General features: G+C 44.6%; 1 long non-coding RNA gene across 1 annotated transcript; it reads left to right on the plus strand.

Annotated features, from left to right (window-relative positions):
• Window positions 1-3,829: 3,829 nt before the first annotated feature.
• LOC109494936 lies at window positions 3,830-6,728 on the plus strand. Its single transcript, XR_002150108.3, has 2 exons — window positions 3,830-4,175; window positions 6,468-6,728. It is a non-coding gene; the product is annotated as an uncharacterized LOC109494936 (long non-coding RNA).
• Window positions 6,729-11,549: the final 4,821 nt, after the last annotated feature.

The raw sequence follows: 11,549 nt of genomic DNA on the forward strand, positions 1-11,549 counted from the left end.
TCCTTACTGACTCCCCTTCCTGACTCGGGACCCACAGAGCAAATCATTTCCTTTCTCTAGGCCTCACTCTCCTCATCCAGAAATGGAGCTTCGGGAACTCCTCCTCAAGCTGGGTGTGAAGGGCGGAGTGATAGAGCGACACGAGGGGGTGTGCAGAGGTCCCCACTGTGGACAGCCTCTTGGTCACTCAAGGCCCATGTTCCTGCAGAGCTTTGGCCTCACACTAGTTGAGTTTGGGTTCAAGTAAGGCTCTTCCACGGGTACTAGTGGGGATGCCCCTGCCCTTCATAGGCCATAGCACACAGATGGCCCGTTCTGGCTCCTGGTCAGATTTGTTTTGTTACACCTTCCACAAGCAATGTGGAGCCATGCTTTGTAACAACTCTTGCACCTGTGATTAAATAATCACTCACTGTAGCTTCATCTCTCTCTCCCCTGCTGGAACATAAGCGCCCCCCTGAATCCCCAGCTACGCCTATCATGAGGAGACCCAGGGAAGCATGAAGGGCTGGGGTATCTTTTCTGCTAACATGCATCGTTGTCACAGCTAAGGAAGAATGAGACGTGCAGCCCCTGTTCCTGAGTCACTTGGAAAGGAAAGGTGCAGGGCTAGGGTGGAGGAGCCAGCCTCCCCACCAGGCCACATCCCCTCCTCCCTACACACACATCCCAGTCTGACAAAGGACTGGTTCCACCATGAACCCCACTCATGTCTATGTTTCCTTGTATAAGAATATGAAACTTGGGGCCTGGGTAGTTCAAATGGTTAAGCATCTGATTTTTGATTGCAGCGCAAGTCGGGATCTCACTGTTCATGGAACCGAGCCCCACAACGGGACTGAGCCCCATGCTATCTCTCTCTCAAAAAAATGAGTAAACATTAAAAAATACATTAAAAAAAATTTTTTTGAAAAGAACATGAAACTTTTAAAACAGGTTCTGAAGTCTCCACATCAGGGTTAAATTCTGTTCCACGTGCAGCATTTGTAATGGAGCCTCTCCCGTGTGCCCAGGGCTTTGCACACACAGATGAAAAGCTACGAGCCCCAGCCTGGAGCAGCTCACACTGAGGGGGAGGCATGGTCACAGAGCAGGCTGGTGAGAGAAGGCAGCAGGTGCCTCAGCAAGCAGCACAGACCAGGGAGGGGTTGGCAGGCTTCTGGGAGCAGGAACCCAAAGAGGCCTTCACCACCCTTCCAACAAATGAGAAACAGAACCATGAGGGGACCCAGACTAGGCAAGGAAGGTTATTCCAGAACTTTCAAAACTTTGTTGTTATCAGAAGGGGCCCAGAGGCTGGCATTCAGGCCCATCTGTCCTCAACAGGAAGGCACAGGGGATAAGCCATCGTTCTACCAGCACCCCCAGCTTCCCTCCTCCTTACCCCAACTCACCAGCCTTTCCCACAGTGGGCCTTAAGGCCAAACTTAGACTGAAGGGGCTCCAAATGAAATCCTCTTCCCTCCCTTTTCTGTCATGGTCCTACTTCTGGACTTCACATGCTTTCTTCCAGAGACATCTCACAGGTACACTTTCCACAGCCTCAGCCTCCTCCTACCATTCCAGAGTGTCCAACATAAACAAACATATCTATCTCTCTCTCTCTCTCTCTCTCTCTCTCTCTCTCTCTCTCTCTCTCTCTCTCTCTCGTTTTTAATCCAACACTAGGACATCACAAGTGCTTCAAGTGTGTTGAAGAGTGGCTCCCGAAAGGTCTTGTCCACCCGGAACTTCAAAATTTGACCTTACTTGGAAACAGGGTCCTCACAGATATAATGAGTTAAGATGAGGTCATGCTCGATTGAGGAGGGGCCCTAAATCCAGTGAGGGAAGCCCTTCTAAGGAGAGATACACACACACAAGATAACAGGCATAACTACAGTGATACATCCACAAGCCAAAGAAAGCCAAGGACTTCGAGAGCCACTAGAATCTAGGAAGAGGCCAGGAAGGACCACCCCCGCTCCCCATTCCCAAGCCTTCAGAGGGAGCATGGCCCTTGATCTCACACTTTTGGCCCCCCAAACAGGTAAGAGAGAACATGCCCGTTTTCAGTCACCCCCTGCAGCCCTAGCAAGTTAACAGAATGTTGTTCTGTACCTTGCTTTTCTCACTCAACCTGTCTAGAAGACAGTGGCACTGTCTCCCTTCTTTTTTCTATAAACTGTGAAGTATTCCAGTGTATATAGACTGTGACTAAATAATCTGTCTTCTGTTCAACATTTAGGCCATTTCCAATCATGAACTTCCACAGATAGTGCAGCAATGACTGTCTGTACAGACAGCTGGATGCCCTCCCTCCCCCTCCCCCCAGGGGGAAGTACATAGGGAGAGGCAGGTACTTTTACATTCTTGAAAACTATTGCAAAAGGGCCCTCCCAGGAGATCAGACACTTGACATTCTTTTTTTTTTTTTTAATTTTTTTTTAACGTTTATTTATTTTTGAGACAGAGAAAGAGCATGAATGGGGAGGGGCAGAGAGAGAGGGAGACACAGAATCTGAAACAGGCTCCAGGCTCTGAGCTGTCAGCACAGAGCCTGACGCGGGGCTCGAACTCACTGACCGTGAGATCATGACCTGAGCCCAAGCCGGACGCTTAACCGACCAAGCCACCCAGGTGCCCCCACTTGACATTCTTAAAAGCAAGGTGTGAAAGTTTTTCACTGGCTCACTCATTTGTTTAATTGTCCTGATTTGTCATATTTCAAATCAATGTAAGTTTGTTGCCACGAATAAAACAACACAATACAAAGATGTCTATATTTGTGTCTCTGTGTCTCTCTTCTTATAAAGACACCAGATCTGACATCTTTCTCTTGCACTTCCTTCCCCTCCTTCTCTCCTTTATGGTATTACTAGTGTCAACACCCAGCCCTCCGCATCTTTCTCCTCGTTCACACTAATATATGTGGACATACATACACATAGAGAGGAAGTTTGATCGTTTGTCCTAATAAAATCAAATAACCAGATCCATGTAACTTGTCTTCCTTCTTCACAATAGGCAAATCTGCAAGTCAGTATTAAAATTTCTTTTATCCTCTAGACACAATCACTCACATTCAGATATCATCCTCCATCAGTAGGATTTATAACAGGCATGCTGAGGGCTGAGCATTATAGATATTTTCAGGACAGTCTTGAAATCTCTCTTTTTTTTCCACCTCTTCTTCCTTCTCCCTTCTCCCTTCCTTCGCCTGCAGCCCTAACAAGCAGCCCTGATGGGCAGCCTTCACTCCCTTTTTCATGCTCACCTATCTGTTAGAAAAATACACACATATATACAAGTGTGGGGTTGGGGTCACGTTTTGCTTGCTATGGGGTTGCTTTGCAAAAACTGGGATCATAATAGCACCCATGACCATTTCTTATTTTTCTCACTCAATAATCAAATCCCTCAGGGAAAGCCTTCTGAATCTTTTAATGGCTACGCAAAATTTCCTGCCAGAGGGACTCTGCTTTGTTTCCAGCTGTTGTCGTGGTGGTGGGTTTTGTTTTGGTTTTGTTTTGTTTTGTTTTTTTTTTTTTTTTTGACATTATGAATAATTCCACAGTAACATTCTGGGGACATTGATCCTCTAGCTCTCTTTTTTGTTCTTGCTGCCTACTCCCTCCTGGTTGCTGGTTTCCTAGTGCATTTTGTAACTTGGGCTTTTTTGCTCAAGTTCAACAACCAAGTTGGGTTGAAGGTGTATCCCCCCCTCTGAAGAGGTTCTGCTTTTGCTTCTGCAAGGTATCCCCAAGTTATCAGTCCGAAATCACTTTTTTATTGTAGCAAAATATACCTAATATAAAATTTACCATCCTAACCATTTTTTTTTTTTACCATCTTAACCATTTTTAAGCACACAGTTCTACGGTGTTCAGTACTTTCATATTGTGCCACCAACCTCGAAGACTCTTCATCTTGGGAAGCAGAAACCCTAGCAACTTTAAACAACTCCCTATTTCCTCCTCCCCTCATCCCTAGGCAACCACCATTCTACTTTCTGTCTCTATGAATTTTCCAGCCTAGAATTTCCTGGCCTAGAGACTCTAGAATCACATGAGTAGTGTAAGTTGGATCGCAAATTCAAAAGAGGGCAGGAGTGTGGTTATAAATTTCTCAGAAGAGGCCTTCCCCAACCAAACCCGGGCCAGGTTAGAAGAGCTTCCTGCTCGCTGCCTTTGAAGGTGAGTGTATTTTTTCTGGCCTTTCATTCGAAGTTTAAACCCTGAAGGGTCCCAGATGTATGTGGGAGTCACAGTTCTACCTTTCTGCTTCATATAAGATCAAAACTGTGTCCGTTGTCCCTATGGCTATTCAGACGCAAATCCCTGCCTTATCCGGACCAGCAAAAGATGCTCAGAGCAGGCAAAGCTATCTCACTCCCTGCCCAGACAGGCTGTCAACTTCCCTTTATGTCTCTTCTCCAAGGGCTATCCTATTTCCATGCAGCTATGCATAAAAAGCATGTCAACTGTTTTCTATTCTAAGTTTCCAGATGTTTTAGAGAGTTTTTTTCCCCACAAACTATCAAATCCTCCATCTTACTGAAAAGGAATCTCCCTTATATTTCTTTCTCCTTGCATGAGTTATTTTAGCCTTGAACTTTTCATGCCTCCTGCCTTATTTCTCCCCTGGAACTAGAGCTCTAGCATTCACCAGGCACAGCCCCCAGTGGACACACAAGGAATTCTCGGTGAAACCCAGCAGAATGAGGGAAAAACAGCCAGAACTCTCTGTCAGGATTGGGGGAGGGCCATGGAGATGGTGCTGCCTCTGGTTCAGGGATGTGTGGGGCCCATAAAACTTGCAATGATAATGTTGGGCAAGGCCCATAGGACGGAGCTGGGACTACCTTCAATGGGACAACGATGATAATAATAGTGGCTAATGTTAGTTACTTTTGTCACTTAATCCCTACATACGCAAGCGCGTGCACACACACATACATGAAAGGGCGGGCCTACGCCAGCCGACTCCATCTTGTTCTGTGTCCTTCACCTTGACCACACCTCCTCCCCTTGACTCCATCTTGTTCTGTGTCCTTCACCTTGACCACACCTCCTCCCCTCGAGTAAACCCTCCCTCACCTGCCGGACCCTTCCCCAGGACCCCTCCCCAGCCAATCGGCTGAGGCCATAGCCATTACCTCATCAACTGCCCCCAGGCCCCAATAAAACCTTTGTCCTTTTGAAACTCGCTCTCTTTCCCTGGTATCTCACCGCTGCGTCGGTGCAGGTAGGGGATTGAGCTTGAGCTAGCTCGAATAAAGGCTCTTTGCTTTTGCATCGGACTCGGCTCCCTAGTGGTCTTTGGGGATCACGAATTCTGGGCATAACAATACACACACATACACACACACACACACACACACACACACCAGAGTTAGAATTCTCACCCTCATTTTAAAGATGAAGAAACCACACTGATGGTTACCAAGGAAGGTGGGTAGGGGGATGGGGGAAATACATAAAGGGGATTAAAAGTACACTTATTGAGATGAGGAGTGATGTATACAATTGTTATATCACTACATATTGTACACCTGAAGCTAATATTAACACTGTGTGTTGACTATACTGGATTTAAAGAAAAAAAAAGAATGCACGCATAAAAAAAAAAAAAAAGACCAGCTTTCATATAGAAGTTCCCCTTGCTATTATTAAAATTGCCATCTACCAAAAAAAAAAAAAAAAAGATGAGGAAACCAAATCTCAGAAAGTTTGGCAACTTGCCCAAGGTCACATGGTAACAAATAGGAGAGGAAGTAATCAAATCTAACTACGTCTGGCCCCAAAGCTCTTGCTGATAACTCTGCATTAGGGGATGGTCTGCAAACAAAAGGAAAAGACCACATTCCCCTGCCCAGCAGCTTTATGCTGCTAGAGGAGACTGCCTGTGGGGCCAAGAGAAGCTGCTTCAGGGGATGGAGCCCATGAGGATCTGGATGGGGGCGGAGTGACCTGAGCACCCTGCAACTTCAAACTCAGAACCCAGAGTCTGCATGCATGACTTGAGCTGGTCAGGGCAGGCCACTCCGGCCAGAGCTCAGGGCCGATGGGCCTAGAAAGGAGCCATTCCTCGCCACCATGGTTGGCCCTCTGTGCTTCCTCAGAGACTGTGGCCCTTGCCCTCAGTCTCCCCTAATCCCTCCCAGTCTGGCTTTACTCAGGGCTGGGAGCTCATCTTTCTTGCCTTCAGAGCTGAGCAGCTGAGCTGGCTAGTCAGAGACACCTTGGTTCTGCCAAGCCCATGTGAAGGCTCCTCACAGGAGAGGGAAGACAGCCTCTTGGCCCACCACCCCACCAGGGCTGGTGATGCTAAGATTCCAATTAGTGAGGAATCAGTCTCTGAAGCAGCACACACAGGGAACACGAGAATGGAGGAGAGGAAGAGGTGAATCAATTCAGATTCAGGAAGCTTCTGGGCCCAATAAAACATCCAACATCCCCTCACTTCTCCTAAATGCTTTCTCCCAGGTCTAATCCAGAAACAGCTATCAACAGATTGTCACATCAACCAGTAAGTAACCATCAAGTCAGTGCTTTTCATCAAGTCTAATGCACAACTGACTGCAAAATGCACCAATATTTTATATTCCACTAAGAAACAAAGAAGAGGAACTGAACTATCAATTATACCATGATATGCCATTGATCCTGATTCCAAAGGAGATGTTAAAATGTGATAAGTGAGGGAAAGGTGTATTTTGTAATCTATAGAATATGGTAACACTAAGAGCCCTGTTGTTCACTTGCTTTTTTGCCTGAGGGTTACAGAATATTTCCATGCGCAATGCCTGACTGCTAATGGCTAGTATTCAGGCACTGAATTCTACACTATGGGGTATTCAGTTCCCTGCTCTTATAGAAATCACAGTCTAGGTGGTGATCTTGGAAGCAGGCCAAAAGAACATCTGCAGAATAGTTAAAGGCCAGTCTCTATGGTGTGAACAATAAACATCATAGGTGTTTGGAGAAGAAATGTACTGGAGTTGGCCTGCTGATCAAAGGAGGCTTCATGCAAGGAAAGGGGATAGATAATTAGGCTATAGGATGAAGGGTAGATAATGGGGAAGAGAAAAGACACTGAGGAGGCAGAAGTGGGGATAAAGTGAACAAGGCATGGAGAAGAGGCCCGCATAGCAGATACTCTGGACAGCAAAGGGAAGGTTATTCATCTGGAGCAAAGAAGCTGTGTTGGGGTGTAATGGGAATCTACACTGAACAGGCAAGACAAGGCTACACTACAGGTGGTCTTGAAAGCCAAGCAGTTATTGATGTGACAGGCAGCAGGGACCCAGTGCAGATTCTTGAGCAGGGGAATGACCTGATAAGAACGTTAATTTAGGGAGCACTGATGTGCAAGATGAGTGAAAGGCAGAAGCTGGAGGCAAGAGTACCAACATACCAACCATCACCCCGTAAGCCCCGTGACAAAGGAAGATAACCTCTAAGGCGGGGGGGGGCGGGGGAGGTCTAATGGAGGTTCATGTGCCTGGAAGGGGCTGAGGGGCAGTTCTCCCATGCAGTTTGAACCATGCCTAGATGGAAAAAAGTCCTAGATCCTTTTAAGAACTGTCTCTTAAAGAAGCTGGCCTCCCAGGCATTTCCCTGGTGCATGTATTCCAGGGAATCTAAATGTATAAAGAACCATCATCTAATCAGTAAAATGGGTGCCATTCAATAGAAGCAGGGGCTGAAGGACACATTGCTTATGTTTGTATAGAATGTAATCATCGTGTAAGTGAATCCTTTCTGCCTGTAGGAATTAAAGAGCTCTATTTGGTAAAAGGCACATATGTCTGATACATGTTCATTGATAAAATATTGCAGTTTTTCTGCATTGGCCCTACCTGACAATTTGTAGTAAGAACCATAAAATCAGTCAAACCCTGTTAAGGAGTAACTCCTCTTTACAAGGTGGGTCCTAAGACTATAACCAAGTCAAAAATGGCCCTAAGCAGCACCATATGGAGAGTCGAGAGCCAGAGAATTACCCCACAGCCAAACAGAGGGGAAGGGTCTCAGCTCAGCCAGAGGGTCAGCATCTGAGCTACTTAAGTGAGGCACGTACAAACATACCAAGTTGGACAGAGGGACTCCTATTGCATGTGCCTCTACCCGGAGCGCTACAGAGGGTGCTCTGTGACACTACAGAGGCAATGTAGTGTTACAGCAGAAGCATAGATTTGGCTTCAGAGCCCATTTCTTCATGTGTAAAAACAGGAATGAAATTTCAGTCACTGGCCCTCGTCCTGATCAGTGATGAGCTATTATTACTACATGTATGACACACACAAAATAACCAGACGCAAAAATTCTTAGCAGGGCTGGGGGATGGGTGCAGGGCAGCATACATATGGCTGTAGGGCATCCACTGGCTCTAATGTTTGAGGCACGGGTGGGAAGTGGGATGCCAGAGAGTCCAGGGCCATGTCTAAAAATGTTACCTCCAGGGGAGGAGCCAAGATGGCAGGACAGCAGGGAAGCTTTTTGTGTGTCTCGCGTCCGTGAAATATAGCCAGACCAACACTAAACCATCCTACACACCTAGAAAACTGAATGGAGGATTAACACAACAATCTGCACAACCTGAACCACAGAATTCAGCAGGTAAGTGGCGTGGAGAGCTGAACTTGGGGAGCGAGAAGCTGCAAAAGGTAGGGAACTGCTTTTGCGGGCGGAGAGAAGATGGAGACTGGGGAAGGGGGGTGGGGGAGAATATAGGAAAAGTACCCCTTCCCAAAAGCAGCTGGAGAGAAAGTGGAAAATTGGAAACAGCCGCAGGGACTAAACTAAAAAGGGAGAAAGGAGAAAGGAGAGGGTTTAAATTCCATTAAGACTGTAAACAAGGGGAGCGCAAAGGCTACAACTCTACAACTCCGCAGCTCGATAGCTGGCGGTACTCTGGTGGGAAGGGCAAATCCCCAGGAACAGAGTGGGGTCCAGGAGGTTCTCGGGCCACACAGGGAAAAGCAGTTCCACTGCTGGAAGGACATCTGGTAGAGACTGCTGAAACCACCTGGTCCCAGCAGACCCCGGAAGGAGGCCACATTCACTGGTGCTGGGGCAAGATTGTGAAGAGTGAAGCCTGGTGCCAGATGTGTGTTATGATTTTCCATAATCCCTGAGACGCTGCTGCTACACTGTCTCGTGAACTTTTTCTGGGGCAGGCTGGCACCTGGCCATGGTCTCGGGGCACTGGCAACAACAGGGTCCAGCAGGCGTTCCTGGGTGCAGCCGATATTCGGCAAATGCTCATTTGGCCATTGCTCGGTGAGACCCTCCCGCAGAGGGGCAAAAGGGGCCAAACCCACAGTCCTTCAGAAGTAAGGGACTGGGGAAAACAGCCACATCTGAGACAAAACATGGGAGAGAGGTACTGCCTGGGGCCTGGTCACAGAGAGTAAAAAGCGGGGAGTGGACAAGAGCTGAAGACAGAGGACAGGTGCGCGACTGCTGATCTGCGTGGGGGAAACAGACTGGGTAGCTGGGTGGCGCTATTTTCACCACTCCCGCGCATGCGCATAAGCACCTAGGAGCGCCACAACAATCCACCCCAGTAGGCTAGCAGCGCCATCTAGTGGAGAGCAGATCTGTTACACTGAGCCCTGCCCAACTAGGCCAACTTTGCTCTTCAAGAACACAAGTGTCACCGCCGGCTTAGTTTATGGACTATAAAGGGCTACATAGACTGACTTCTAGGAGAAAATGAAGCAATTTCAGCCCTACTTCAATCTGTTAGCAGGTTCATCTATTCAATTTTCTTTTTTTTTTCTTTTTCCTTTTTCTCTTTTACAATTCTTTTTTCTTGAATACAGACAGAAAAAATTCATTTTTAATTTCAATTTTTATTAAAAATCTTTCTTTAATTTTTATAACTATATTTTTTACTTTAGTGTAAATTTTTTCAAATTCTACTGTACTTCCATCATTCTATTTTAGTCTATTTCAGTGTACTCACCTTTTCAAATTTTCAATTTCCTTTTTTTCTTTCTTTTTCTTTTTTCTCGTTTCTTTTCTTTTTCTTGAATGCAGAAAGAGAAAAATTTCATTTTTACTTTCAATATCTATTAAAAATATTTTTATTTAATTTTTATTACTATATTTTTTGCTTTTATATACATTTTTTTCAAATTCTATTTTACTTCCATCACTTTATTTTAGTCTACTACAGTATATTCACTTTTTCTAATTTTCAAACGATTTCTTTTTTTTTCTTTTTTTTCTTTTTTGTTTTTTCTTTTTCATTTCTTTTCTTTTTTCTTAAATACAGAAAATGAAAAAACTCGTATTTATTTTTAACTTTTATTAAAAATATTTTTCTTTCTGGGTGTTGTATGGAAACCAATTTGACAATAAATTTCATATATTAAAATATAAAAAAATATTTTTCTTTCTTTCTACTATATTCTTCACTTTTGTGTATATTTTTTCAAATTCTTTTTTACTCCCATCATCTCATTTTAGTCTATTTCAGTGTATTCATTTTTTCAAAATCTCAAATGATTTCCTTTCTCCCCCCCTTTTTTTTCCTCTAATCTGTCAAACCACTTTCAACACCCAGACCAAAACACACCTAGGATCTAGCATCATCTATTAGATTTTTGTGTGTTTTTTTAATTTTTAATTTTAATTTTTTTAATTTTAATTTTGTTAATTTCAATTTTTCTACCTCATTAATTCCTTTTCTCCCTTCAAAAGTACAAAACAAAGGAATTCACCCCAAAAGAAAGAGCACGAAGAAATGAAAGCCAGGGATTTAACCAACACAGATACAAGCAAGATGTCTGAACCAGAATTTAGAATCACGATAATAAGTATACTAACTGCAGTTGAAAACAGATTAGAATCCCTTCCTGCAGAGATAAAAGAAGTAAAAATAGCCAGAATGAAATTAAAAATGCTCTAACTGAGCTGTAGTCAGGGATGGATGCATCAGTGGCAAGGATGGATGAGGCAGAACAGAGAATCAGCAACACAAAGGACAAACTTATAGAGAATAATGTAGCAGAAAAAAAGAGGGAGATTAAGGCAAAAGAGCACAATTTAAGAATTAGAGAAATCAGTGATTCATTAAAAAGGAACAACATCAGAATCATAGGGGTCCCAGAAGAGGGAGAGAGAGAGATAGGGGTGGAAGGGGTGGAAGGGTTATGTGAGCAAATCATAATGGAAAACTTTTCTACCCTGGGGAAAGACACAGACATCAAAATCCAGGAAGCACAGAGGACTCCCATTAGATTCAACAAAAACCAACCATCAACAAGGCATATCATAGTCAAATTCACAAAATACTCAGGCAAGGAGAGAATCACGAAAGCAGCAAGGGAAAAAAGTCCCTAACATACAAGGGAAGACGGATCAGGTTTGCAGCAGACCTATCCACAGAAACTTGGCAGGCCAGAAAGGAGTGGCTGGATATATTCAGTGTGCTGAATCAGAAAAATATTCAGCCAAGAATTCTTTATCCAGCAAGGCTGTCATTCAAAATAGAAGGAGAGATAAAAAGTTTCCCAGACAAACAAAAATTAAAGGAGTTTGTGACCACTAAACCAG

Source organism: Felis catus, chromosome E2 (genome assembly GCF_018350175.1).
Source record: "Felis catus isolate Fca126 chromosome E2, F.catus_Fca126_mat1.0, whole genome shotgun sequence".
Classification (NCBI taxonomy): domain Eukaryota; kingdom Metazoa; phylum Chordata; class Mammalia; order Carnivora; family Felidae; genus Felis; species Felis catus.